General features: G+C 40.7%; 1 long non-coding RNA gene across 1 annotated transcript in view; it reads right to left on the reverse strand.

The window, feature by feature from the left end:
- LOC145505984 (uncharacterized) overlaps positions 1–26,535 on the reverse strand; it is a 107,367-nt gene that overhangs the window by 35,923 nt on the left and 44,909 nt on the right. The window contains exon 2 of the long non-coding RNA XR_014053434.1: positions 12,596–12,905. This is a non-coding gene — a long non-coding RNA (uncharacterized LOC145505984). The remainder of the gene's footprint in view (positions 1–12,595; positions 12,906–26,535) is intronic.

Raw genomic sequence — 26,535 nt, forward strand, 5'->3', positions numbered from 1 at the left:
CAATAGCCAGGCATGGAAACAACCCCACTGTCCACCAGGTGATGACTGGCTTAAGAGCATGTGCCATATGTACATGTGTTGTATGTCTGTATGTTTGTGTGTATGTGTGTGTACACATGGGGCTTCCCTGGTGGTTCAGTGGTAAAGAATCCACCTGCCAATGCAGGAGATGTGGGTTCAAACCCTGAGTTGGGAAGATCTCCTGGAGAAGGAAATGGCAACCGACTCCAGTATTCTTGCTTGGGAAATCCCATGGACAGAGAAGCCTGGCATGCTACACTGCATGGGGTCACAAAAGAGTTGGACATGACTTAGAGACTAAACAGCAATATATATACATATATATACACAATGGAATAGTACTCAGTCATAAAATAGAATGAAATATTGCCATTTGCTGCAACACAGATGAATCCAGAGAGTATTATATTTAGTCAAGTCAGAGAAAGATAAAAGTAACTTATATATGGAATCAAAAATATATATAAATTAATCTATGTACAAAACAGAAACAGACAAACAGACATAGCAAAAAAAACCTATGGTTACAAAAGGGGAAAGGGGGACTAGCAATGGCACCCCACCCCAGTACTCTTGCCTAGAAAATCCCATGGACGGAGGAGCCTGGTGGGCTGCAGTCCATGGGGTCGCAAGAGTCGGACACGACTGAGCAACTTCACTTTCACTTTTCCCTTTCATGCACTGGAGAAGGAAATGGCAACCCACTCCAGTGTTCTTGCCTGGAGAATCCCAGGGACGGCGGAGCCTGGTGGGCTGCTGTCTATGGGGTCGCACAGGGTCGGACATGACTGAAGCGACTTAGCAGCAGCAGCATGGGATTAACAAATATAAACTACTATATATAAAATAGATAAGCAGCAAGCATTTACTGTATAGCACAGGGAACTATATTCAATATCTTGTAATAACCTATAATGGAAGATAGTCTGTATATGTGTCTGTATATATTTGAATCACTTTGCTGTATACCTAAAACTAACATAATATTGTTAATCAACTATACTTTAATTAAAAAAACAATGAGATAACATTTCATTCCCACTAGGATGACTAAAAGCAAAAAGACAGAAAATAACAAGTGCTGGCAAGGATGTGAAAAAATTAGAACTCTAACTCATGGCTGGTAAAGTTCTACAATGGTTCAGTCATTTTGGAGAAGGAAATGGCAACCCACTCCAGTATCCTTGCCTGGAAAATCCCATGGACAGAAGAACCTGGGGGGCTACAGTCCATGGGGTCCACGGGAGAAACAGCACAGCATTTTGGAAAACTCTATGGCATTTCCTCAAAGTACTAAACACAGAATCACACATGGCCCAACAATTCTACTTCTAGTTACATACCTAAGAGAAATGTAAACATATGTTCACACAAAAACTGTATATATAAAACAGATAGATAGTGGGAATCTGCTGTATAGCACAGAGAGCTCAGCTTGGTGCTCTATGGTGAGCTAGAGGGGGGAGATATGGCAGGGTGCAAGGCCAAGAGAAAGGGAAATATATATGTATGTATGTATGTGTATGAGTGTGTGTATACATAGCTGATTCATGCTGTTGTACAGCAGAAATTAACACAACATTGTAAAGAAACTATATCCCAATTTTTTAAAAAATGTTCTTAGCACCATTATTATTATAGCCAAAAAGTGAAAACAAAGCTGATACATGCTATAACATGGATGAACCTTAAGAACTTAATGCTAAATGAAAGGAGCTGGTTTCAAAAGACTGCATATTGTATGATTCCACTTATGTGATCTGTCTAGAACAGGCTAATTTACAGGAACTGAAAACAGATGTGTGGTTTCCAGGGACTAGGGGCAAGGGGAGAATGCAGAGTGACTACTAATGGGTAATTTTTTTTACAGGGGGTGATAAAAATGTTCTTGAATTCTAGTTGTGATTGTTGCACAACTTTATAACTTTACTTAGAAAACACTGAATTGTATACTTTTTAAAGGTGAGATATACGGTGTGCAAATATCACTTTAAAATTGTTATTAAAAAAAATTAGGAAAGACATAACAGACAAGAATACCCATGCTTCACTCTACCCCACCCAGTCCCTTGCATTTTCCTTCCTTTTTTACCCATCGTTGATCTCCATGTGTGCTTTCCTTCTCTCTCTCTGACCTATTCCCTCCATCTCAATCACTTGCTCCCCTGGAATCTGTGGTCTGGCTCAGATGGATTAGAAATCCCCTGTTGCACACCCTGGCTTTGCATTGCAAGGATTCTGACTTGCTGGGGGTGGGGGGCGAGTCTTAGTCACTCTTTGTGACCCCATGGACTGTAGCCCACCAGGCACCTCTATCCATGCAATTCTCCAGGTAAGAACTCTGAATTTTTGGGATGAGTAGTGAACAACCCAAAGAGTTAAGGAGTAGTAGTGCCACTGGATCTACAATGAACAGAGTTCTCTCCATGGCCCCCCAGGGCTTTCTATTGTCTAAGAAAGGAAAGGGCCTGCTATTCCCCTCCTCCTGGGACTTCCTAACCTACAAGTTAACTTCAGAACCTTTCAGCCTAGACTTCCTTATTCCAGGGCTCTCTCTTCCTCTCTCCAGCCCCCCATTGCAGTACCTTCTTCTCCCCCCAAACTCTCTCCTCCTCACCACCTTTCTTCTTCCTGTAACTCTGGCAGCTTTCCTTGAAACCCCCTTCTCTACCCTATTTATCCCCACATCCATTCCCAGGATCTCTGCTGCTGCATCTCCAGGGCCCACCCTCCCAAATCTGGTCACAGAACAAGAACATATAGGCCTTTTGAGCCATGTGGTACTCTCTCAAAGAATTAAAGAGCCTAAGCATCTGACTCTTTGCAACCTTATGGACCGCAGCCCACCAGGCTCCTCTGTCCATGCCCTATATGTTCTTGTTAGTCTCTCAAAGAATTAAAGTTCATTACCAAATTCCCCTACAAGATACAAAATAGATAAAAGGATATGGATAATATGGATATAAAGGATGATATGCATTGCTAGGTCCTGGAAACTGAAATGGACTTCCAGGTGGTGCTAGTGGTAAAGAAACCTCCTGTCAATGCAAGAGACTAAGAGACTCGGGTTCCATCCCTGGTTCGAGAAGATCCCCTGGAGGAGGAAATGGCAAACCACTCCAGTATTCTTGCCTGGAGAATCCCCGTGGACAGAAAAGCCTGGTGGGCTATAGTCCCTAGTGTTACACAGAGTTGGACACGACTGAAGTGACTTAGCACGCATGCAGGCACAAAGACTGGAACGTGTTTACTGCCTACGTTCTTCTCATCTTCCTCCTAATGCCCTCAAGTTAATATGAGTAGTATCTAACAAGGTTAGAAGGAAGGTCAAGCTTTCACTTCTCTAATAAGTGAATAAAACAGGTAGATAACTCCTCTTAAGAGCTTAAAATTTTGTTAAGCAGAAGAAATTAACTGAACTGATTCTAAGACCATGAAAGTGACCATTTTACATCATTATAGACCACAGCCACACCCACAAATATTCTCTAATGACTGGTATTACTATACTTTTCACCCCTGTGTATGATAGTTCCTCCTACAATTATGAGGATTTCCTATGAACTGATCAAATTGATTGACTGATTGATTGGGTTAGACAGTTCTAACCCAATTTCTCTTCACTTCCCCTTGGAGGTGGGGGTATCCGATACTTCATATTCTCAGTCTCCAGGCTCCCAGGGACCCCTGGAAGTAAGCCCACATGGCTCATTTAGACTCAGATAGAAAGAACAGACAAGTTAGCTTCAAACCAACAACAAAAGGGGCTTCGGTGCCTCCCCTCTCCAGCTGCCCTAGGACTGAGAGCAGGGCCAGCATTACAGGTCCGTGGCTGTGAAGCTGCAGAGAGCCATGTGCTTGGTTTAATGCCCTGATTGTCACTGTCCTGAAATTCTTAACAACTTTTGAACATGGGGCCATGTGTTTTCATTTTGCTCTGAGCCCTACAAATTATGTAGCCAGTCCTGGCAGGCAGTTACTCATGAGAAAAGCAGACACATACTAAGTCAGCTTTGGTCCTCTTCTCTTTCCCCACCTGTTTAGTCATCAATTTCCCCAGTCTTCTGCTCCTGATGTAGCAGATAGAAAGGGAAAATGTAAGGAAGAATTGAAAAGGATATATTTTTCCCAGTGCATGGGTGCTAAGTCACTTCAGTCGTGTTCGACTCTGTGCAACACTATGGACTGGAGCCCATCAGGCTCCTCTCTCCATGGGATTCTCCAAGCTAGAACACTGTAGTGGGTTGCCATTCCCTCCTCCAGGGGATCTTCCTGACCCAGGAATGGAACCCATGTCTCTTACATCTCATGCATTGGCAGGCTGGTTCTTTACCTCTAGTGCTACCTGGGCATAAGTAATCAGTTTCAGGGTCATTATTCTGCACTGCCTTAGGAAAGATGAAGTTTCTTCAGGTTTTCTTTTTAAGGAAGGAAGAGACAATCTTGTAAGATGCAAAACCATTTTGTATGTGCAAATGTGGTATGCATGTATTAGAGAAGTGGCATCTACTGTGTGCCAGACCTTGCATCAGGAACTTGATGTAAATCATCTCATTCATTCCATAAAACAAACTATGAGGTAAATATCACTATTATCTCAACTTACAGGTGGAGTAAACAATGCTTAGAAAGATTACATAACTTGTCCCACATCCTACTGCAGGCCAGAGGCACAACTGACTCCAGATCCAAACTAACTATAAATCTCATGCATTCCACCATTAGGCTGTGCAGCCTGGGCTTGTCAGGGAGGGGGAGGGGGATGGCTAGCAGGTGAGTTCCATGGGAAATAATTACTAAGTGCTGATGATGTGCCAAGCATTTTATGTCTATGAACTCATTTAATCCTTGTAATTCTCTCTGAGATGATGCTTTTCTATCTCCATTATACAAGTGAAAGGAAACTGAGGCATAGAGAGGTTACATAAATTGTCAAAGATCACATGGCTAGTGAGTACTGGAGATCAATTTTTAAATCACACTTTCTTGCTCTAGATTCTGAACTTTTAACCAATACCTTTTTCTGCCTCAAGGTAGGAGAAATTACCTAATAGACTATAACCCAAGATCTCTTCTGATGATAAACAAGCATGGAAAAATTTACCCTGTTCTTGACTTAAAATCAGCCCTTTACCTGAATTGACATGAGAATGCCCTGATGTACTTCCCACGACCCACAACTCAGACACTGACAAGAATACCTTCCCGCCACCCCCACCCCCCCAAATAAGCAGTCACCATGTCTTTATCTCCCCATCTCCTCCAGGATTCCTCTACTATTTTGTGAAGACATGCCTTTTCCACTTCTCTCTCAGTCTTCAAGGATCTCTTAGCAGCAATACCTGACTGTTGATGTAAGAGACACAAGAAAGTGGGTATCCAGCCCACATATGTTGATGGCCATCTCCCCACTTTCCCCCACCGAGCCACACCACACTTCCTCAGCATGGGACCTGCTCAACTAGAGCAGAGCCAGTTTACTCAGAACAAGAGCAATGGCCTGAGAGGAACAGCGGCCAGTGGGAGAATTTCCAGATGAATAAGATGACCTTCAGGTCCTCCTGTGTTTTTTTCAGCCCAAGATCGCCTCCTTAGTCTTTGCTACATCGAGCACCTTTTTTAAACAAGAAAACTGTTGCTTTCTCTTCCCAGAGTAGCCACAGCCGAGGAAACCACACACTGACCTATATGTAGAGAAGACCTTGACATATGTGGTTTTGAAATGTGCTAGTTAAGCAGGGGTTGGGTCACTAATCTTAGTATCACCGGATTATTTCACTGGTTTTTCGTGCAAGTTCTAGAGATAGGAGGGGTTTTTCCCTGATGGGGTGTGGAGGAAAAAGAAGAATGAAGAAGGGGAATTACTTGTGACATTCACCTTCCCGCTCTATCAGGTGGTTTGGTAAAATAATTTCAAAGGACAAGGCTCAATAATATTAAGAGTTCTGACCTCCATAATGGACTGAACTGCTATAATGTAGTATTCAGAAACAAGGTTGAATTACTTTCCCTGCAAAACACCTAGAGTGAGCCTAAAGGAAGCTTTTCAGTAAGTATCTGAATTAGTAATAACTTGTATTTGTTTCTATTAATTTCATGGATGGGCTTTTTCTTCCTACTTCCTCAGTCACACTGTAAGCTACGTAAGGGAAGGAACACTTTCATAATTCTGTTGCACAGTGACACATTTCGCAATTCTGAGCATATTATAGCAATCTACAATCAAAGATATCCAAGACAAATCTGGGAGAAATAGATTTCACCAAGAGATTGTGGCACAGTCTTTTTTGAAGCACTTGGGATACCAGGACTTTTCCAGGTTTCCAGGGGTACAAACTATTAGTTTGCTTAGCCGTCTTGAGATGGACCAATGCTGTGTTTGGGGGTTATGATAAGAAAAAGAAATCACACATCGGGTTCTTCAAATCAGACATTTAACTGCATAAGGATTATAAGTGAACAAAGAAACTAGGTATGAGTACAATTTAAAAGGGAAATATCAACCAGAGAACTTTGGATTGGGCAAAATTCTACTCTCTTGAGGTGTGCTCTTCATCTTTGGGGCCCAGATGAATTTAAGAGAAGTAAATGTTAACTCTCACATCCTACTTTTTAAAATAATAAGCTTTCACATTTGCATGCAGTTTTATATTTGTCAAAGTGTTTTCATTTCCATTATAAAATCGGAGTTCATGGGGACTTCCCTAATTTTATAATGAATATGAAAAGACTTTGAAAAATAAAGAACTGAATGCAATGTGTTTCTCTGGTGGGTCCAATGGTTAGGACTCCACCCTTCCACTGCAGAGGGTACAGGTTCAACCCCTGTTGGGGGAACTAAGGTCTTACATGCCTCATGGTATGGCTAAATAAATAAAATTAAAATTGAATAAAAATTTGCTGTTCAGTCATTCAGTAGTGTCTGACTCTTTGCAACCCCATGAACTGAAGCACAGGCTTTCCTGTCTTTTACCATCTCCCAGAATTTGCTCAAACTCATGTCCATTAGGTTGGTGATGTCATCCAACCATCTCATCCTCTGTTGCCCCCTTTGCCTCCTCTCAAAAGTCTTCTCCAGCACCACAGTTCAAAGGCATCAATTCTTTGGTGCTCAGCCTTTTTTATTGTTCAGATCTCACATCCATACATGACTACTGGAAAAACCATAGCTTTGACTAGACAGAACTTTGTAGGCAAAGTAATGTCTCTGCTTTTTAATATGCTGTCTAGATTTGTCACTGCATTTCTTCCAAGGGCAAGAAACACACATCCAGAGAAACTAATTTGACAAATGTCAGAAAATCTAGGTAAACTAGGATAAAAAAACCCAGAAGGCTTCTGGTGCAGTATTATTCCTCCATGGTCATCTACTTCATTGACAACCATTCTTCTATGCACCCTGTTGATAATAATGCTTTGAGTATGAATTTCAGTATTTAACAGTTTACAAAGTACATACATCATGTCATTACACATTGCAAAGTATAATTATGTTATATATAAGTATATAAAATTGTGTTCACTCTCATTGCATCAATCTCCCCAGAGCCTAATGCATCATACGTCTTTTCTTCAGTCCTATTCTTGACTGAAGAATTTACCGACTCAATGGACATGAGTTTGAGTAAGCTCTCGGAGTTGGTAATGGACAGAGAAGTCTGGCATGCTGCAGTCCATGGGGTTGCAAAGAGTCGGACATGACTGAGCAACTGAACTGAACTGATCCTTGACTGTATTTCACAATAATTTCTTCCCAGGTAGCACTAATGGTAAAAAGTCTGCCTGCCAATGCAGGAGATGTAAGAAAGGCAGGTTCTATCCCTAGGGCAGGAGATCTCCCTGAAGAAGGGAATGGTTACCCACTCCAGTATTCTTGCCTGAAGAATCCCATGGAGAGGAGCCTGGTGAGCTACAGTTCATAGGGCCACAAAGAGTTGGGCACAACTGAAGTGACTTAGCCTGCAGGCAAGCACAATAATTTCTAATTTACCATCTCCCATCTTACTTTTTCTATTTTCTGGCTTTTTATTTTGGAATGTCCCTTTTTTTTTTACTCAAGTTGTTTCCCACTTGTTTAGATCAATCTGAGTGTGGGATGTGTGTGTCTGTATGTTTGTGTATGTGGTGTTTGTGTGTGTGTGTGATATGACAACTACCTAGTTTTTTTTTAATTTGGTTTTGGGTTATTTATGGTTTCTCCTCTTACAAAGATAGGGATTGTTTTTTGTTTTCAAATAGTATGAACACATTTTTGCATTAGATTTGCATGTCAAAAGGAGTTTTTTTTTTTAATCGTTCTTAGTTTGGGTTACTCAAAAGCAGAAGCACTTGAGTACAAGTGGTTTATTTGAGAAATGATCTCAGAGAAAGTGAGGAAAATAAACACAAGAAAAGGAGAAAAGTTGATTTTAAAAGGTGCTAACAAATGGGTTATCAGTGTGAGTAAAGGGGCTGATCTTCCCTGAGGACTTTCTTAGAATATATGGATGCAACTCAGGATCATATCTCTTCCCCCCAACCCCACCCCCCACACATACACACCTCTAGGTAGCACTTGTTTGCTCTAAAAAATTAGCTCAGAGATAAGGGACAAGGGCAAAGTCAGGAATCCAGATGTGCTCATATTTGTCAGAGAAGTCCTAGCATGAGTTAATAGGTATCAAGAAAACTTTACTAGAATTGAAACAAGTCTTCCCTCAAAGCCAAAATGTCTTACATAGTGATAGAAATACTCAATGCTGTTTTATGACTCATGAACAGAAATCTGCCCATTCTCAGACTCAGTTTTTGAATGGTAAGAAAAGCCAAAATCAAGACCAAAGAATTATTTGTTGTTGTTGTTCATTTACTAAGTCGGGTCCAACTCTTTGTGACTCCATGGACCGCAGCACGCCAGGCTCCTCTGTCCTCCACTATCTCCCAGAGTTGGCTCACAGTCATGTTCACTGAGTTGGTGATACTATCTAACCATCTCATCCTGCTGCCCCCTTTGCCTCCTGCTCTCAATTTTCCCCAGCATCAGGATCTTTTCCAATGAGTTGGCTCTTCACATCAGGTGGCCCAAGTATTGGAGCTTCAGCTTCAGCATTAGTCCTTCCAATGAATATTCAGGATTGATTTCCTTTAGGGTTGATTGGTTTGATCTCCTTGCTGTCCAAGGGACTCTCAAGAGTCTTCTCCAACACCATGGTTGGAAAGGCATCAAGTCTTCAGTACTTTGCCTTCTTTGTGGTCCAATTCTCATACCCATACATGACTATTGGAAAATCCAAAGCTTTCACTAGATGGACCTTTGTCAGCAAAGTAATGTCTCCACTTTTTAATACACTGTCTAGGTTTGTCATAGCTCTTCTTCCAAGGAGCAAGTATCTTTTAATTTCATGGCTACAGGCAACACCTGCAGTGATTTTGGAGCCCAAGAAAATAAAATCTGATTGTGCTTCCACTTTTTCCCCTCTATTTCCTAGGAAATGATGGGACTGGGTGCCATGATCTTAGTTTTTTGAATGTTGACTTTTAAGCCAGCTTTTTCACTCTCCTCTTTCACCCTCATTAAGAAGCATGAAACAAATGCTCAGGGCTGGGGCAATGGGATGACCCAGAGGGATGGGATGGGGAGGGAGGTGGGAGGGGGGTTCAGGATGGGGAACACATGTAAACCCATGGCTGATTCATGTCAATGTATGGCAAAAACTACTACAATATTGTAAAGTAATTAGCCCCCAACTAAAATAAATAAATTTATTAAAAAAAAAAAAAAAAGAAGCTCTTTAGTTCCTCTTCGGTTTCTGAGTTAGAGTGGCATCGTTTGCATATCTGAGGTCGCTGTTATTTCTCCCAGGAATCTTGATTTCAGCATGTGATTCATCCAGCCCAGCATATTAGGAGCTACTTAAAGCCATCTCAAGTGTATCACCATTTAAAAATAAACTTATAGTGGAAGCAACCTAATAATGAACTTATTAGCAAAGCCATCTTTAAGATGTTTGACTTTAAGGAAAATAGCTTGACTCATCCCAACTTGGGCAAAGTTTCCTTGATACCAATTAGCTGGTACTAGAGCTCATACCTGACTAACAGAAGCACCATCTGAGTTAATGACCTTGATCTTTTTCCTGACATCTGAGATCCTGAGGAGTGAAATGGAGTGATAAATTTAGTTGTTTCCATTATCTTCTGCAGATAGTGTATAATCTTGGGAAATATTGCTTCGTTAGGTTTTTCAGTAGTTAAGTTTTATTCTGCATCACCTATAGATTCTTATGTGAAGCCTCTTCTATTAGAGAGCCTACTGTTCCTAAGACAGGACCAGACAAAAATCTCGGTTTTCTTTTCTAGCACATATGCTGGTTTCTATTTGAAAAGTGACATTTCTTTACCCCCTGTGGAGCTCTTATCTTGCTGTAATATCTCATCCCACATTAACATAAAGGTCAGCACTTAGGGGGAAAAGTATCTCACAGGTATCTGACAAAAAGTGCCAAAATAAGAGAAAAATGCTGCCAGGACAGAAACTATTTCCCTCTCATAATTAACCAGGAAATAGTAGCAAAGTAATCAGATGCTATCAAGTGATTACACCCACAGGTAGCATTTACACAAAAAGGAACTTTGCCACGTGATGTAATCCAAGGCCTTTCAGGAAAATGTGTGAGTGTGAGTTCTGCCTTAGAAGACCCTCAGATGAGTTACCACACGTCTGTTTCAGTTTCAAACTCTGATTAATCCCTTAATTACAAACTGAGTAGCAATCTACTGGGTAAAGTATTATTCATAAATATCTTATGTAATCCTCATAAGAACTTCATGGAATAAGTTTTATTGCCCTGATTTTTCAAATGATAAAATGAAGTTCAAAAAGTTAGATGACTCACCTAAGGTCACACAACCTGTAAAAGGAAAATCCAGAACTTCCTCTGGGGTCTTGAGATCCAAACTGAATTCCCTTCCCACTGAACTGGGACTGGTTTCCACACATGAGGGCACAATTCCTTTGCGTCCAGACAAATGTAAGCAGAGACTACTGGTCAAATTGTGACTGAATAATTTCATGTACAGGCACAAGAAAAGGAAGAGAAAGAGTAGAAGAGGGAGTGATGTAGCAGAAGGAATTTTTTAAAGTTTAAAAACAGCAAAGGTTTCTAAAAAGTTGAATTAAAGAGGAAAAGCAGTTTTCTTCAAAACTTTCTTTTAATAGTTCTTCATACTTCATTGTCTTTATCTGTCTTATTTATTCAAATTTCAGATCTTTTCGTTTCTAACCCAGTGTACCAATCAGGAAGTAACTGGTATCAATTCTTAAGTGAAAAAAAATGTTTACACAGCATGAAATTTAGATCATATACTTCTAGAATTGTACTAAATTTGTCTGGAATTAAATAATTTTCCTGCTCTCAGGCAGGTCATGTGTGAGTTAAATTAAGCTCTCTGAAGGCTTGTTTTATAATGTCAAACTTGGCTGAGAATCATTTCTTGTTTAATTGTCCCTAATTTCTTCCGTGTTTAATGATATCCAGATGAAAAAAAAATTCTTCTGGTTGTTTTAATGAAGGAAAACATCACTGAATGTTAACAATTTACTAAATGTGGTGCTGATGAGAAGGAAAATAGGAAAAATTAGACAGAAGATAGCCAGATTATGAAAGAGCCAACTCAAACTACACCCTAAAAAATATGTTCTCTTAAAGATATATCAATGCATTTTTCAAGGCTGTTATGCCCACATCACATCTTTTTTCTAATTTCTTTACCCCTGTAGATTATAGTCACTTATCAGTATTTCACACCCATTTCCAATTAAAATCACAAAAGAATCACAGAATGTAATAATTTGGAGTCAAAGGAACCTCTCAGATGTTACTTGCTTCCAAGACGCATTTAAAGGTAGCATTGATAGCTATTTGTTGCAACATTTATGAAGTTGGGGTTTAAGTTTTCTTTTTAAAAATGAGCTATGATTTGGAGATGGCAAATTAGGGTGAAACAAGAATCCCTCTGATAACCTTCACATCCAAATTCAGCTTGTTAGAAGGAAGGGGATGAGATAAGGGGATGAGATAAAGGAATGAGAAGAGAGCAAATCCTTAATCTCCTTACAGGCAGTGAGTTACTATCAAGTACTGAAGTGGGGAAGGGATGTGTATGTCATATAGAGAAAAGTCTATTGTGAAATCAGCATTAAGAGACATCATGGCCATAAGTAAAGTTTTAAGTTTGCCTATGACTCTGCTCCCCTTGCTATAGGATATTGTTCCTGTAATAAGCCTGTCAGTGAAAAACAGCAGCTTGTTGACACTTTTTAAAGGTGTGGTAATATAGGAATGAGAAGAAAATAGTTTGCATAGTCCAAGCCAACTCTCGTATTTCAAAATAAAAACAAAAAATATATAACTTCCAATATCTCATCTAAATCCTCTCAGCTCAGCTTCTCAAATAAAGGTACACGGTCCTTTCAAAGACTATTTTGGAATACTTCACTTTGATTGGTCTGTTTCCATCAAGAAATGCTCACAGAATACATCTTCTGACTATGCAATGTCCACATCAGATAAATTAGAATGCTTATGAAACTCACCATTTTGAAGGAGTTGGACACCATATGGTTTGTTATTCCTGGATCCAGATGCTGCTGTGTAGTAATCAGCTGAATTCTTCCCCTCTGCCGCCCTTAACGTGAAGAAAAGTCTATTCCTTCTCAGCACTATGACCTTCTCTTTTCCCTGGATCTCATCCCACTGTCATCTTGTTTCTCCATCTTCACTTGTTACCTTCCTTTCAGCTTCCTCCATTCTTCAAAGCAGCCGCTATGCTCTTTTCTCTGCCAGTGTGATAAGGCATGAAATCCGACTGATACACAATATTTCAATGAAGTCCATATTGATTGCCTGGTAACAAATAACAAAATATAAACAATGCAGTCATCTTACATTCTAGAGAAGTTAGGTCATTCATTAAATTTCAGTAGGATATGGGCTATGCCTTTCCAAATGTCTGCAGTTACTTCAATTCTAAATGTTAGAAAGAAAACAAGTCTTCAAGGTAAGGCTGGCCTTACATGAAAGCCACTGACCTCTTCAGTGTGATATGGGACCCTAGAGGGGGTTGGGGGAAGATGGCAGGCATCTGAAAGATGGAAGAATAAATGCTGTAGAATCACAGAGCTAATAGAAACTTCAAGAGATCACTTGACCCAACTGCTTAATTTTTACAGATGAAAACATACAGTGCCATAGACTTTAAGAAGTTATTCAAGATCACCATGCTAGCTAGAAGGTGCCAAAGTTAATTCTCGGATGCAACAATATTGTGGCTTATTTTTTATTTATACTACTTCTGTTTTTAAAAGGGGAGTCATACTATTAATACCACACCAATCATATGCTATATGGCACATAACCAAATTCCTTTTTCTTTTACCCTAATATTAATAACTAGACCTCATTTTTTACCCACTTCATATCTTACCATTCTCTTTTTTCTGGAATGTGACCTACTAATCTCATTTCATCTCCTTGGTTTGGTGAATTTGGAAGTGACTTCTGGCCCCACATTGGGCTCTGACCTTGTACCTGATATTCATTCAGTCTCTACTTAAACTTTTATCTCAACACACAATGCTCCAAAGAGCTTCCGTTCTCTATCTTCAACTTTGTTCCTCCATTCACTTCCTAGGGTACTCAGAAATAAGTTAGATAGAGCCCTGCTTCTCTCGCAATCCTTGTCTGAGCTTGCAGAAATCCCATAGGATGGATGCTACATTTGAAGGGATTCAGGGGGAAAATGATCAGCATGGATTCCTTGCACTGGGTACAACTCCTGGATTACAGATCCCTCATAACAAGGACCTCTACCCAGAAGCCCTAGTGTAAGTCTGCACATCAACAACTCTGACCCCAGAACCAATGCAATGGAGACTCACAAAAATCTGAGTTGCCACACCCTCAACAACCAATATTCCCTCAAAAATGTAACCTGGATTTTCCTGGTGGTACAGAGGATAAGAATTTGCCTACCAATGCAGGGGACACAGATTCGATGCCTGGTCCAGGAAGATTCCACATGCCTCTGAGCGACTAAATCTTGTGTGCCACAGCTACTGAAATCCGTGCGCCTACAGCCTATGCTCTGCAACAAGAGAAACCACCACAATGTGTAGACTGCACACTGCAGCTAGAGAGTAGCCCTTACTTGCCGCAACTAGAGAAAGCCCAGGTGCAGCAACAAAGACCCAGCACAACCAAAAGTAAATATATAAATTATATATATATATATATATCCATAAGCTATCTCAAGCTGTGGCTGACTCTAAAACAACTGAAGTGCATTTACCTACAGGGGTCTCTTCAGAAGACATCTGGGATCAGTTGTCTCCGCCATACTGGAGTCCACTATACTTCACCTTTCTTGTGTCCTTCCTCCCGTGTCTGAAGCCCGTTTGTGGTTTAATCTCTCCTATACTTCCATCATTAGAGCTACTCTGTGCTGCCCCTCCTTTGTACCTTCCCTAACAATCCTTTTCTACAGGACCTCTCCTCATTGTCAATCACTCCTCAGACACATCTACAACTGTGTCCCTCAGAATTTCTCTAGATTCAAAAGATTAAAGTCAGTCACTCCAGTCTCTTTTACTCTTCCATTTCTCTCACTCAGCTCCCCTCCCTATACCTGCTTTTTATCTTAACCAGATCCACCAATCTAATAACCCTCTCAAGTTTCTCCCAGTTAGCCCTTTCAGACTCACTTCCTTCCCTATCTGGCATATTGCTTTAATTAATTAAAAGCACAGTATACACCTTTCCTGGGCAATCTTGTCCATTCCTATTGGAAAAGACAATACCAGATATTTTGTCTCCAGCCCAGATCTCCTTCTTAAACTCTAGGTTGAGGCATTAAACTAAGTGGCCTTTTCATAGACACCAAAAAACCCAACATCTCCATAACTGAAACAAGACTATTTTCCCAGTAGTCTTGTTTTCCTGAAATACAGAGAGCTTCTTGTATCCAGTAGGGAGAGAACTACTTCCATCAATACAATGACAACTGCCTGCCTGTTGAATAACCTAAACAGAAAATTCAAATCATGAAATATGATTCATGACTGCTTTCCACTACTACTGATACCTTAAGAATGCACAGACTCAGACCTTTAGGCAGTTATTTAACAAAAACTCTTAAGTAGGGCTGCTTTCAGACAACAGTGATAAAATTAACCCAAAAGATTGCAGCTCTGAAAGCTACCCACTGTCTTGAACACGTTGTCTGGTTAGCCTCATGTTGGATCTTTCCACTGTGAATCCTGATAGATTTGCTTTCTCCTATGATCTGATAAACTTCCTTCAACTCTTTAGTCTGATATTTCAGATACAGCTTGCCTATCATCTTTGCTCTTTGAATAGTTTTTGTTCAATCACCCAGTTCAAGCCACGTCTTCCTTCTAAGTTATTTTTCTCTTGTCTGGTGACCAACCTAAGAAACCAATTTGTTGTTATTCAGTTGCTCAGTCATGTCTGTCTCTTTGTGACCCCATGGACAGCAGCACACCAGGCATCCCTGTCCTTCACCATCTCCCAGAGCTTGCTCAAACTCATGTCCATCAAGTTGGTGATGCCATCCAACCATCTTGCCCTCTGTCATCCCCTTCTCCTCCTGCCTTCAATCGTTCCTAGCATCAGGGTCTTTTCTAATAAGTCAGCTCTTTGCATCACATGGCCAAAGTATTGGAGCTTCAGCTTCAGCATCAGCCCTTCCAGTGAATATTCAGGATTCATTTCCTTAGGATTGACTGATTTGATCTCCTTGCACTCCAAGGGACTCTCAAGAGTCTTCAAAAGCATAAATCCTTTGATGCTAAGCCTTCCTTATGGTTCAACTCTCACATCCATACATGACTACTGGAAAAACCACAGCTTTAACTATATTGACCTTTGTCAGCAAGGTAATGGTTGCAAGTTTGTAACTAATTTAATCTTTACTTATTCTTCGCCTGAGTCCTTCACTAGAATGGAAGTTCTGTAAAGTCAATAATATTTTTATTTACCATGTTTTCATCTTCAGTGCTTGTAACAGTAGTTGGTGCATAGTATGTGCCAAAATAAATATTTGTTGAGTACACGGAAAGAAGTGAGATGGCTTTCAGGCTTGTAGATGGTGACTGATTGTTGGAGAAGAAATGAATGAAAGGATGGGACTTAAGATCTTTAGCAGCTTAAAATTAAGAAAAATTAAAATAAAAAATACTGGGAAAGAAAAAGTCAAAGTATAGATATCTATGGGGTTGCAAAGAGTTGGACCTGACTGAAATGCATAGGACAAGTTTCTCCCCCAGAGGCAGAGACCTAAAGGAAACTAGATGATTAAAACGCTCAGGAAAATCATGCCTACCTAGGATTGCAAAGTAGAAATAATTCTCTGACCACAGCGATAATAAGATTTGGAAAGGACTTTCACATGAACAAGATCAGACATGAGCTTTTTTGGGAAGGGGGATTTGGAGGAGAGCACCTTTTATTTCAGCACCAAAGATAAACTGAGATGTGTTCTTGTCTGAGGAACTGAGGTTATCATGGACTTTTTAAACCTCTTATCCTGCATGGACAGTTGCATCTCCTTTTCTTTCCTCTAGTCTTTAGGACATGGGAGAAATTTTTTCTGATCTCAGTTTTCCCCTATTTCCTTATAGATCTGGTTCTGCTGATGATTCAGTTTCTCTTGCTACCCTTTCTCAATGTCTCTATTATCTATAAACTTGGCCATTTCCTTCTCTCCGAAACATATTTACCTAACATTACACAGCATCCACACAGGAGAAGGAAATGGCAACCCAATCCAGTATTCTTGCCTGAAGAATCCCATGGACAGATGAGCCTGGCAGGTTACAGTCTATAGGGTCACAAGGGTTGGATACAACTTAGCAACTTCACCACCACCACCACACAACATCCACACAAGACACTGCCCTAATTCTTATCCTCCTCTTTGAGGTCAAACTTATAGAAGGAGCAGATTATGCCTCCTGTATAATTTTTTTTTCCTTCAGATCCCATCACTCAATAGAAACCCACTCTAGCAATACCAACAAAACTCCTTAATTATCAAATGCAAAGGGCTATTTTCAATGCTTATCTAATTGATTATGCTATCACATTGTTTCCCAAAGAGAATTCCTTGGGTTCTAGTTCTTTGTGCTATTATTCAGACTAGTTATGTAAGAAAAACAGGGAGAGATTTAAGGTCAAATAAGTTTTGGAAACGTTACATCAGAAATTTAAATGTATAGGTTTCTTAACATCAAAACTTTTCAAAGACAATTAATATGCTAAATCATTGTGTGATTCTGCAAGAGAAGTAGACTTCAGCATTTCTCTCACTTAGTTGACCAAAGAATCTTTTTCAAAGTTGTACTTCATGGGAGGATTATTCCTTGGAATAGCCTTTGAGAAACACTTATCCTTTGACACAGGTGACCATTACTTTCAATATTTTTTCCTCCTCGGATTCTATGATATGCTGTTTCTGCTCTCTTCTTTCTGTTCTCAAACTTTGCTTCCTCTACTCAACCTTCAACTAGTTTTTCCTTGCTTTTGTCCTAGGTCTCTTTCTACCTATGTCCTTTTTGAAAGTGAAAGTGTTAGTCGCTCACTCGTGTTTAACTCGTTCCAACTCCACGGACTGTAGCCAGGCTTCTCTGGCTACCGGCTGCTCTGTCTGTTGGATTTTATAGGCAAGAATACTGGAGTGGATAGCCATTCCCTTCTCCAGGGGATCTTCACAATGAACCCTGGTCTCCTGCATTGCAGGCAGCTTCTTTACCATGGATGATCTCATTTGCCATCTTGATTTTAGTACTTACTATGAACTGATGATCCTCAAGTCTATATTTTTAACCAAGATCCCTCCACTGCATTCTCCACATGCCATACATCTAAAGGTCTCCTTAACATTTCCACTTGAATATATTCCATGTTATCTCTAACTCAGCATGTGCAAAGTTCTTCCCCAAATCCCAATCCTTTTCTTGTGTTTCCTATTGCATTGAGAAGCACCACTAAGCATTAAATCATCTAAGTTAGAAATCATCCAAGATTTTCCTGCCTTGCTCTTCACATATTATCAACCATCAAATCCTGTAGATATTCAAACTGTCTTAATTCTACAGATATCTAACCTATTTAAATTTCTTCATTTATTGAGCAAATATTTACACACTGAAAACTAACTATATGGGCTTCTCAGGTGGTGCAATGGTAAAGAATCTACCTGCCAAGGCAGAAGACATGGGTTTGATCCCTGGGCCAGGAAGATTCCCTGGAGAAGGCAGCCCACTCCAGCATTCTTGCCTGGGAAAATCCCATGGGCAGAGGAGCTGATGGGCTACAGTCCATGGGATCTCAAGAGTTGGACATGACTAAGCAACTGAGCATGCATGCGTGCACTAACTACACACCAGTCACAAATCTAAGTGCTTTGGACACAGCATCTAACAAAATAGATACCCTATACCAAAGGACCTATATTTTGGTAGTGAGAATATAAACCGTATATAGGTGTTAAAGGCTGAATGTGACTCCCCCAAAATCACATACTGAAGGCTTAACCTCCCAGAATCTCAGAATAGGACTCTATTTGGAGATAGGCTCTTAATAGAGGTAATTTAGTTAAAATAAAGTCATTGATGTGGGCCTTAACTGACTGGTGTCTTTATAAGAGGAGTTTAAGGCACAGGCATATACAGAGGGAAGACCATGTGAAGAAACATGGAAAAGATGGCCATCAACAAGTCAAGGAGAGAAATAGAAGAAATCAACAGTACTGACACCTTGATCTTGGACTTCTAGTCTACAGAATTGTGGGAAAATAACTTTGTTGTTTAAGCTGCCAATCTCTACTACTTTGTTTTGGCAGCCCTGGCAAATTAACCCATCATGTAAACAAATTTTTTAAAAGAAAAATATCAATGATTAAAATTGCCATGAAGGAAATAAAACAGAGATTTGATAGCAAAGTCAGATGCTCAGAGACAAGGACCAACCAGCCTAGCACATTCTGGAGTGGGCGGGATGAGGGAGAAAAGTCTGAGCTAGAAGGTCAAGGTGACAAGAGATGCGGTAGAGAGAGCAAGACCAGATCCCAAAATGGATCTTTTACCTATTTTTCTACTTAAGGTTTTCATATTTTTTGCATTGTTTTTAGGATAATTTGAATATTAGTTGTACTCTTTGTCTAACTATAACAACAGCAGTCAACCCAGCCATTTAAGATGTCTTCTTTGTTACCTTAAGATTATAGAAATATCTATAATGCTGGAGACCAGGATGGGCTAATCCTGGTCTCCAACTCTTCTCTGGGTTGTCATCATTGAGTAAATTCAGGGTGTGCCAAATCGGGAGTAAATATTTATTCATGAAGCCCAATAACTCCCATAATAATGCACTCCCTGCTAAAACACTCACTGTGGACCTGAGGTCAAAATGGGACTTTCTTAAGTCAATCAAGTCTGTTAAGAAGATGACATAAATTGTTACCCAACTACTTCACAGGCACATCAACAGTAGGACAGAGAAACCAAGAAAGCCCAGGAGAGTAACGTTATGTCTGGGCCTGCTTCCAGAGGGCAAACTCCAGCACTGACCCTGGTACAGCTCTCATACAGAAGGAGGAAGAGAAGGGAGCACATGTTCTTACCTACCCACGTTGTAGTCAAAGCAGGAGAAAGCAGAAAGTTCCTCTACTCTCTAAGACACTGGACCCAGGCCAGAGGACATCAGACTCTTCCCCATAAGACTAGCTATTCCTTTTCCCTTGGAGACAAGCATGTTAGAGGTGGAAAGAAACACAGAAACCCCCTTGCAGGTACTTCCCAGAAAGGATGGAAGGGTTGATGGAACTTCCTTTCCATGGGGGCCACAGACGAATATGAAGTAGGGAGTAAAAGAGTCTTCCACTAGAATCCACCTAAGTTTTCTGTTAATAATTTCAGAAATCATCACACTTTCAGGTTTCGTATTAATAAACCAACATGCATGCACATTCACCCCACTCCTCTGCAAACTGAGGTTATATGGTAGGCTGAGGCTGATGGGTGGGAAAAGGTTGTGAGCCATCCTAAAGGACCATTTTCTGAGCTAGAAATTTAGTTATTTTAAAAGACTGTGTTTCACATAATACATCACAGGCCCTCTGAATTTGCTTGAAACTTATGTAGATCTGGGTCTATTTCATTCTTCAGCAGCCAAGGCAAGAATAGCAATAGCAGCAGAAACAGCAAATTTCTATAGATCCTCTACTGGGCACAAGTTGTAGGATGCTGGGTAGAAGAGTGTTAAGTTCTGTTCCTAACTTCAAGGTCTAGTCAGGGAAGTCACTGTGCTTAGGACTTGCCTTGTTTATAGAGTTTTCTCTCCTAGATTTTTATACCAGCAAACCTACTGGACTTGAGGACAAGATGAAATGATGCAGGGAAAGTTTCCAATTATCTCGTGCATAGATATAACTAAAAGTCACGTGGTAGATACAATTCTAAGGAAGTGCCCCACCTTTCTCCGAGATTCACCTCCTGGCTATTAAACTCTAATCTAGGCTATGAAGAGATTTTGTAGATGGAATTAAGTTCACTCATCAGCTGAGCTTCCCCTGAAGGAGGAAATGGCCACGACTCCAGTATTCTTGCCTGGAGAATCCCATGGACAGAGGAGCCTGGAGAGCTTCAGTCCATAGGGTCACAAAGAGTTGGACATGACTGAAGCAACTTAGCATAGCACATCAGCTGAGCTTAAAATAGGAAGATGACCCCGGATTATCTGGGCAGGCCCAACATAATCACATGAGACCTTAAAGGCAGAAGTGGAGGCAGAGGAGTCAGAGAAGTGTGACTGAAGAGGTGAGCGAAGGCCAGATGAGGCAGAAGGGGAAGGTCAGAGGGGTTAGAAGCATGAGGACTCAATCCACATGGTTGCTGACTTTGAAAATGGAGGGAGGGGGTCATGAGTCAGGGAATATCAGAGGCCTCTAGAAACTAGTAACATACTCTGACCAATTGCAAACAAGGAAACAGATCCCTCAGGCCAACATGCAACTGGACCTGGCCAAATCCTGAATGAGCCTGGAAGCAAGCTCCAGACCCTTGCTGATGCCTCATCTCAGTCCTGAGAGACTCAAAGTCTTGGATGCTGTGACTGGATCTCTGTGCTTCAGAACTACAAGATAATAAATGGGTGCTAAACTGCTAAATTTGTGATAACTTGTAATAGCAACAACAAAAAACTGATATAGCCCAAGAAAGTTATTCTGTTATAAGGCTAACAAAAAGAGAAGTTGACCAGAAAAGGGAGCAAAGGAGATTGTGTATCCCTTTGCAAAATGTTATTTAAATAGCACTGAGTAATGCTGAGAAAGAATGAAGGCAGGAGGAGAAGGGGACAACAGAGAACAAGATGCTTGGATCGCATCACTGACTCAATGGACATGAGTTTGAGCAAGTTCTGGGAGTCGGTGATGGACAGGGAAGCCTGGCGTGCTGCAGTCCATAGGGTCGCAGAGAGTCGGACACGACTGAGTGACTGAACTGAACTCATTACGATTTCTCTTTGCATTCTAAAGAAATGCTCACTTTTGTACCTAATTGTATTTTCCTCATTTTGTATACTACTTTATGTAAGTTTCTTGTTGTCCACACTTGGATCTTCTCCAGCAAGGATGAATGTTCATGTAACAGACTTCTTTTCTTCCATATTCTTGGATCCAAGAACAGTTTTGGTAGAGGGGTGGGATGAGGAGGAGGTGGGAGGGAGGTCCAAGAGGGAGGAGATATATGTATACATATAGCTGATACACTTCGTTGTGCAGCAGAAACACAACACTATAAAGCAGTTATATTCCAATAAAAATAAAGAGCACTGAGTTTCTTAGTTGATACTCTTGTCTTTCTTTTAAGAAGTAAGCCTCTTTCTGGACTCAACACTAGGGAAGGATGTATTTTCAAAAAATTTAAGTTAAGCAAATTCCCACTAGCATCCTGTCTTACACATTTTAAAAAATAACAGGATGCCTATCAAGACCAAAAATAAGAAGGGTGTACTTGAGGATTTTGATAGATGATGTTATTATTCTTTCAAACATTCCAGTTCCCCTTTCTGTGGTATTCTTCCCTGCAGGATTATATATCACCCTCCATGACATCAGGCTTAACCATGTAAGCTTGGGTCCATCAAATGCAAGCGGAAGTTATGCTTGTCACTTACAAGCAGAAGTTTAAGAGCCAGCATGAAGTTCACTGGGGACCACTTCCCTCTTCGATGAGCCTGGCAATGCCCCCAGATAGAGGCTGCAACGTCATTTGGGGTCTCACGATGAAGATATGGAGCAAGAGCCTCAACAGACCAGTGATGGAAATGTAAATTGAGCAAGAAATAAACCTTTATTGATAGGAGCCACTTGGATTTGGAGGTCATTTTTTATCATAGTATAATTGAGCCAAGCTGACTGATGTAGGTGTAGTCCTAGAAATGTCAACCCCTTTAAAGTCTAGGAGTCAGTAAGTAAGTCCGTCTGAAGCAAACCTTTCTGTTCAGGGTGGTTAAATATAAAAGGTTCCTCTTGCTTATGCAAAAATAAGCTGGATGACATTGTCTGGGTTAGGGGTGTGGCAAATTGTCTTGAGTAATAAGTGTACTGGTTAAAGAAGGATAGACTCTTCTATGATAACAATTAGACTCCTAAATCTCAAGACTTCACAAAATAAAGATGTATTTCTCATGCTCCCAAGAGATCGTGCAGACTGGCTATTTTCCTATTAAAAGGTGACTTTCCTCTAAGCAGTGACTCAGGGGTCAGGCTATTCTCTACTCATGGCTTTACCATCTTGGAATCCTTTACTTTCAGCCATGCAGATGAAGGAAAGGGCACGGGGAAAGTTTTATGGCAAAACCTGGGGACAACAGGGCACGTGGGCCCACATTCTCTGTGCGTTTCTCATCACAGTTTCCACCTTGAAGCAAGGAAGGCTGGAAAATGAAGTCTTCCTATATGAAAGGGAGGAAAATGGTTTTATGAATGATTACATTTTGTCCACCACAATGAAGCACTATTTTCATAGGAGAAAAGTATTAAAGAGATGTTGAATTTTCTGTGGCTTTAAAAGAGTGCTACCATTTGGGTAAAAATGGTCACCAGAAAAGGTGGAGAATGTTGATTCTCTTTTCACTGTAGTTATTAGAACCCAGCTAAACCTCTCAGTGTTGGTCAGTTTCTGCCCCTGGTTGTCTGTGTGTGTGAACCAAAAGAACTTTCTGCTAGAGCCATAGCCAACAGAGGCCAAGTGCAGATGAAGAACCACTGCATAAAATGGAGGTGTCAGGGCCACCAAGGGTACCACTGCTGTCGTGGACAAGCCCTGCTGGAGAGAGGTGCAGGACTGGTCCTCCACGGTCCCCAGTGGTGGCAAGCAAGGAACTGACCAGACCCCAATTCTATTTTTACATAGCGTTAACCCTGGAGTTACTAGGCAATTTAAGTAGGAGAACCTCAAGAGAAATTTTGGCTTCCTTGCTAAGAAAATGTGTAGCAGTTCAAACAAATAGTTAAAGAGCAAAAAGATGTCTTGTGTTTGAATAACAAGTTTGTTGAGCAATTCATTCCGATTAACTGAAGAGAAAGATGATGGGAAAATACTAAAGAGAGAAAGGAGAGCTTCAGAATGGAAGAAAGTGAACATGAAAAAGTAAGTGATTCATTTATATTAATTTTGGTTTTTCTGGGATTTCCCTGGAGGTCCAGTGGTTAAGACTTCACCTTTCAATGCAGGGGGTGTGAGTTCGATTCCTGGTCACAGAGCTAAGATCCCACATACCTGGCAGCCAAAAAAACCCAAAAAATCAGAACATAAACAACAGAAGCAATATTGTGACTAATTAAACAAAGATTTTAAAAATAATCCATCAAAAAAAAACTTTAAAAAAAAATTTTTTTTTTTTGGTTTCTCTTTAATCAATAGCCCCCAGCCCTGCAGCAACGCTAGCCAGGTAGGTTAGCTGGCCAGGACAGCAATTACTGAGACAGGGATAGTTTTCTGTGATTCTCAAGTGATTCCACTTTAGAAATTCAGAGTCTAGAGAACAGAGCAGCATTTCTGCTCTGTGTATTGAGTCACGGCAGGGGAAAGAGGATACCCTTCCAGTGTGTACTTAAAGCACTGTGGGGGTGTTTGATCTAACTTCTTACATAAACAGGATCTACATGTGAGAACACTTTCAAAGTGTGCACGTGGAGCTGTGCTAGAGACACAGCAGCAGGTGGGCAGCCAGCCAACCACTCACAAGGGACTGGAAGTGACAACGTTCTGAAGCCTGTGGGGCTCCTCGCAACCTCCCCCACTTGCTCAGCCCACTCAGACACAGACTTAATGAGGTGCCTCTCACCTGTGGGCTGCCCCTACGCAAACCCCAACTGCACATCTGATCTAATCTGCAGAGGCCTTTCATATAGAGAACACACTTGCTCAAACACCCCTCCCTCATGGGAAAATGGCATCTCTGCTCAACAGCACAATTTTCTCTTGGGAACGCACAAATCATCTGCTCTCACTAAAACAATGGAATCATGGACTTGTTAAGAAAGCCAACTGTCATCTCTGTCTGTTCATCAAATCAACTGTTTGACTCAACGGATCTACGAGTATTGTGACCACCCTGTTCTACCCCAGGCCCTCATCTGCCCATGATGGACAGAAATTTGAGTGTCTTTGACCTCTTCAATCCCTGAACTTTGTTGACATGGGCTCCAAACCCCCAACTCTTACCTTACCCTGGTATCCCAGGGTTTCCTGTTCCACTGAATAGATGCCAACCTCTCTCACTGCAGCGTCTATCCCTATGATTGTTACACTGCTCAGCACACACTGACCACTTGGCAGTGGGTCCTTGCTCCCACCAGAGCTAAGAGACCAGCCATTGGCAGCTGCAAATCTCACCACTGTGACTTCTACTTCCAAACTCTTGTCATTAACAATTTATTACCCCAGAAGCTAAAGTCAATCCCCAAAGAAGGCCAGGTATTTTAATTCACAGAGTTCTTTACCAAAGAACCAGGAAAATGTTTCCCAAAGTGTGGCCAGGATGCAGAGAGTAGCACCATTTTGAGATCAATCCCAAAGTGATCTTCCTCAACACCCTCGGTAAATAGTGTCCCTTTGGGCTTCCCTGTTGGCTCAATAGTAAAGAATCTGCCTGCAATGCAGGAGACCCAGGTTCAATCCCTGGGTTGGGAAGATCCCCTGGAGAAGGGAATGGCTATCCAATTCTATATTCTTGCCTAGAGAATTCAATGGATAGAGAAGCCTGGTGGGCTCTAGTCCATGAGGTTGCAAAGAGTCGGACATGACTGAGTCACTAACACTTAACACTTTACATTGTCCCAGGCATTGTTCTAAGCCCCAGGGATGAACAGATGAATAAGACACTATCCTTGTCCTAAAAGAGTTCTCTGCTTCTGTGTTGCTCTTGCCTAAACATGGTAGATATTCACTCCAAAGAGCAGGCAGCTTCTTGAGCAAGCATGGTGTTATAGATGCTATCGATTACAGCACAAAGTAAGGACAGTTCTTGGTAAACCATAATTGTTGGAAAGAACCAAGGAATTCCCCAGCTGGGATTAGGGGTAGCACTTTCTGAAGCCTTACTGTGGATTCTTTTGATTGAGTCTAAAGGAAAGGGAAAAACAGACTGTTCATTTGGTTATTTGGTTTTCCCTTCTAACAAGCTGCCAGATCATTACTTTCATGAAGCATTTGCTGTCCCAAGGCAGCTATACTTTCTGTGGAGCACCCTAGAAAGTGATAAATAAAGATAAATCTAACTGCAAACAAAATAAGAATCTCATTAAAAAAAAGGCAAAAAAAAAATTAACTGAAATAATCACATTGTATTAGCAAACAAGTATATAACCTAGAACAACATAGGTTGAAAGCAAAATCATTTATTAAGTTAATAACATGCAAAAGATTTAAAGTAGTTTAGTCCTGACAATGCCCTGGGGTTCTTTGTTACAAAAAACACCTAGGTTCTTTAGAAATTTCCCAAGATCAACAACAGAACCAAGAAGAAAACCTCACTTTTATTATTTATGCATATTAAAAATCTGGGAAATACTAAAGGGTGAACTGGATCTAAAACCTTTCACAATCTCTTCCTTCCTCCCATCTTCTAAAGATACAGGTCTTATGGAAATAAGCATGTTTGGAAGGATGTGGCTGTGGGTGGATTTGAGTAACCCTGAAGATTTTGTTTGTTTTTCTGAAGGCATCTGAATATGCCAGTGTTTTCCTAAACTGAATGAGAATCAAGAAGAGCTGATTCATGTGAACGCATGGCAAAAACCACAATATTGTAAAGTAATTAGCCTCCAATTAAAATAAACTAATTAAAAAAAATAAAAAAGAAGAGCTATGAATATAGCTAGGGTGAAAGAGAGTTATATTGATCAATACTGGCAAGACAAATAGATTTCTCAAGCCTATGAAATGTC

Source organism: Giraffa tippelskirchi, chromosome 5 (assembly GCF_054371585.1).
Source record: "Giraffa tippelskirchi isolate mGirTip1 chromosome 5, T2T-mGirTip1v1.2.pri, whole genome shotgun sequence".
In the NCBI taxonomy this organism is placed as follows: Eukaryota; Metazoa; Chordata; class Mammalia; order Artiodactyla; family Giraffidae; genus Giraffa; species Giraffa tippelskirchi.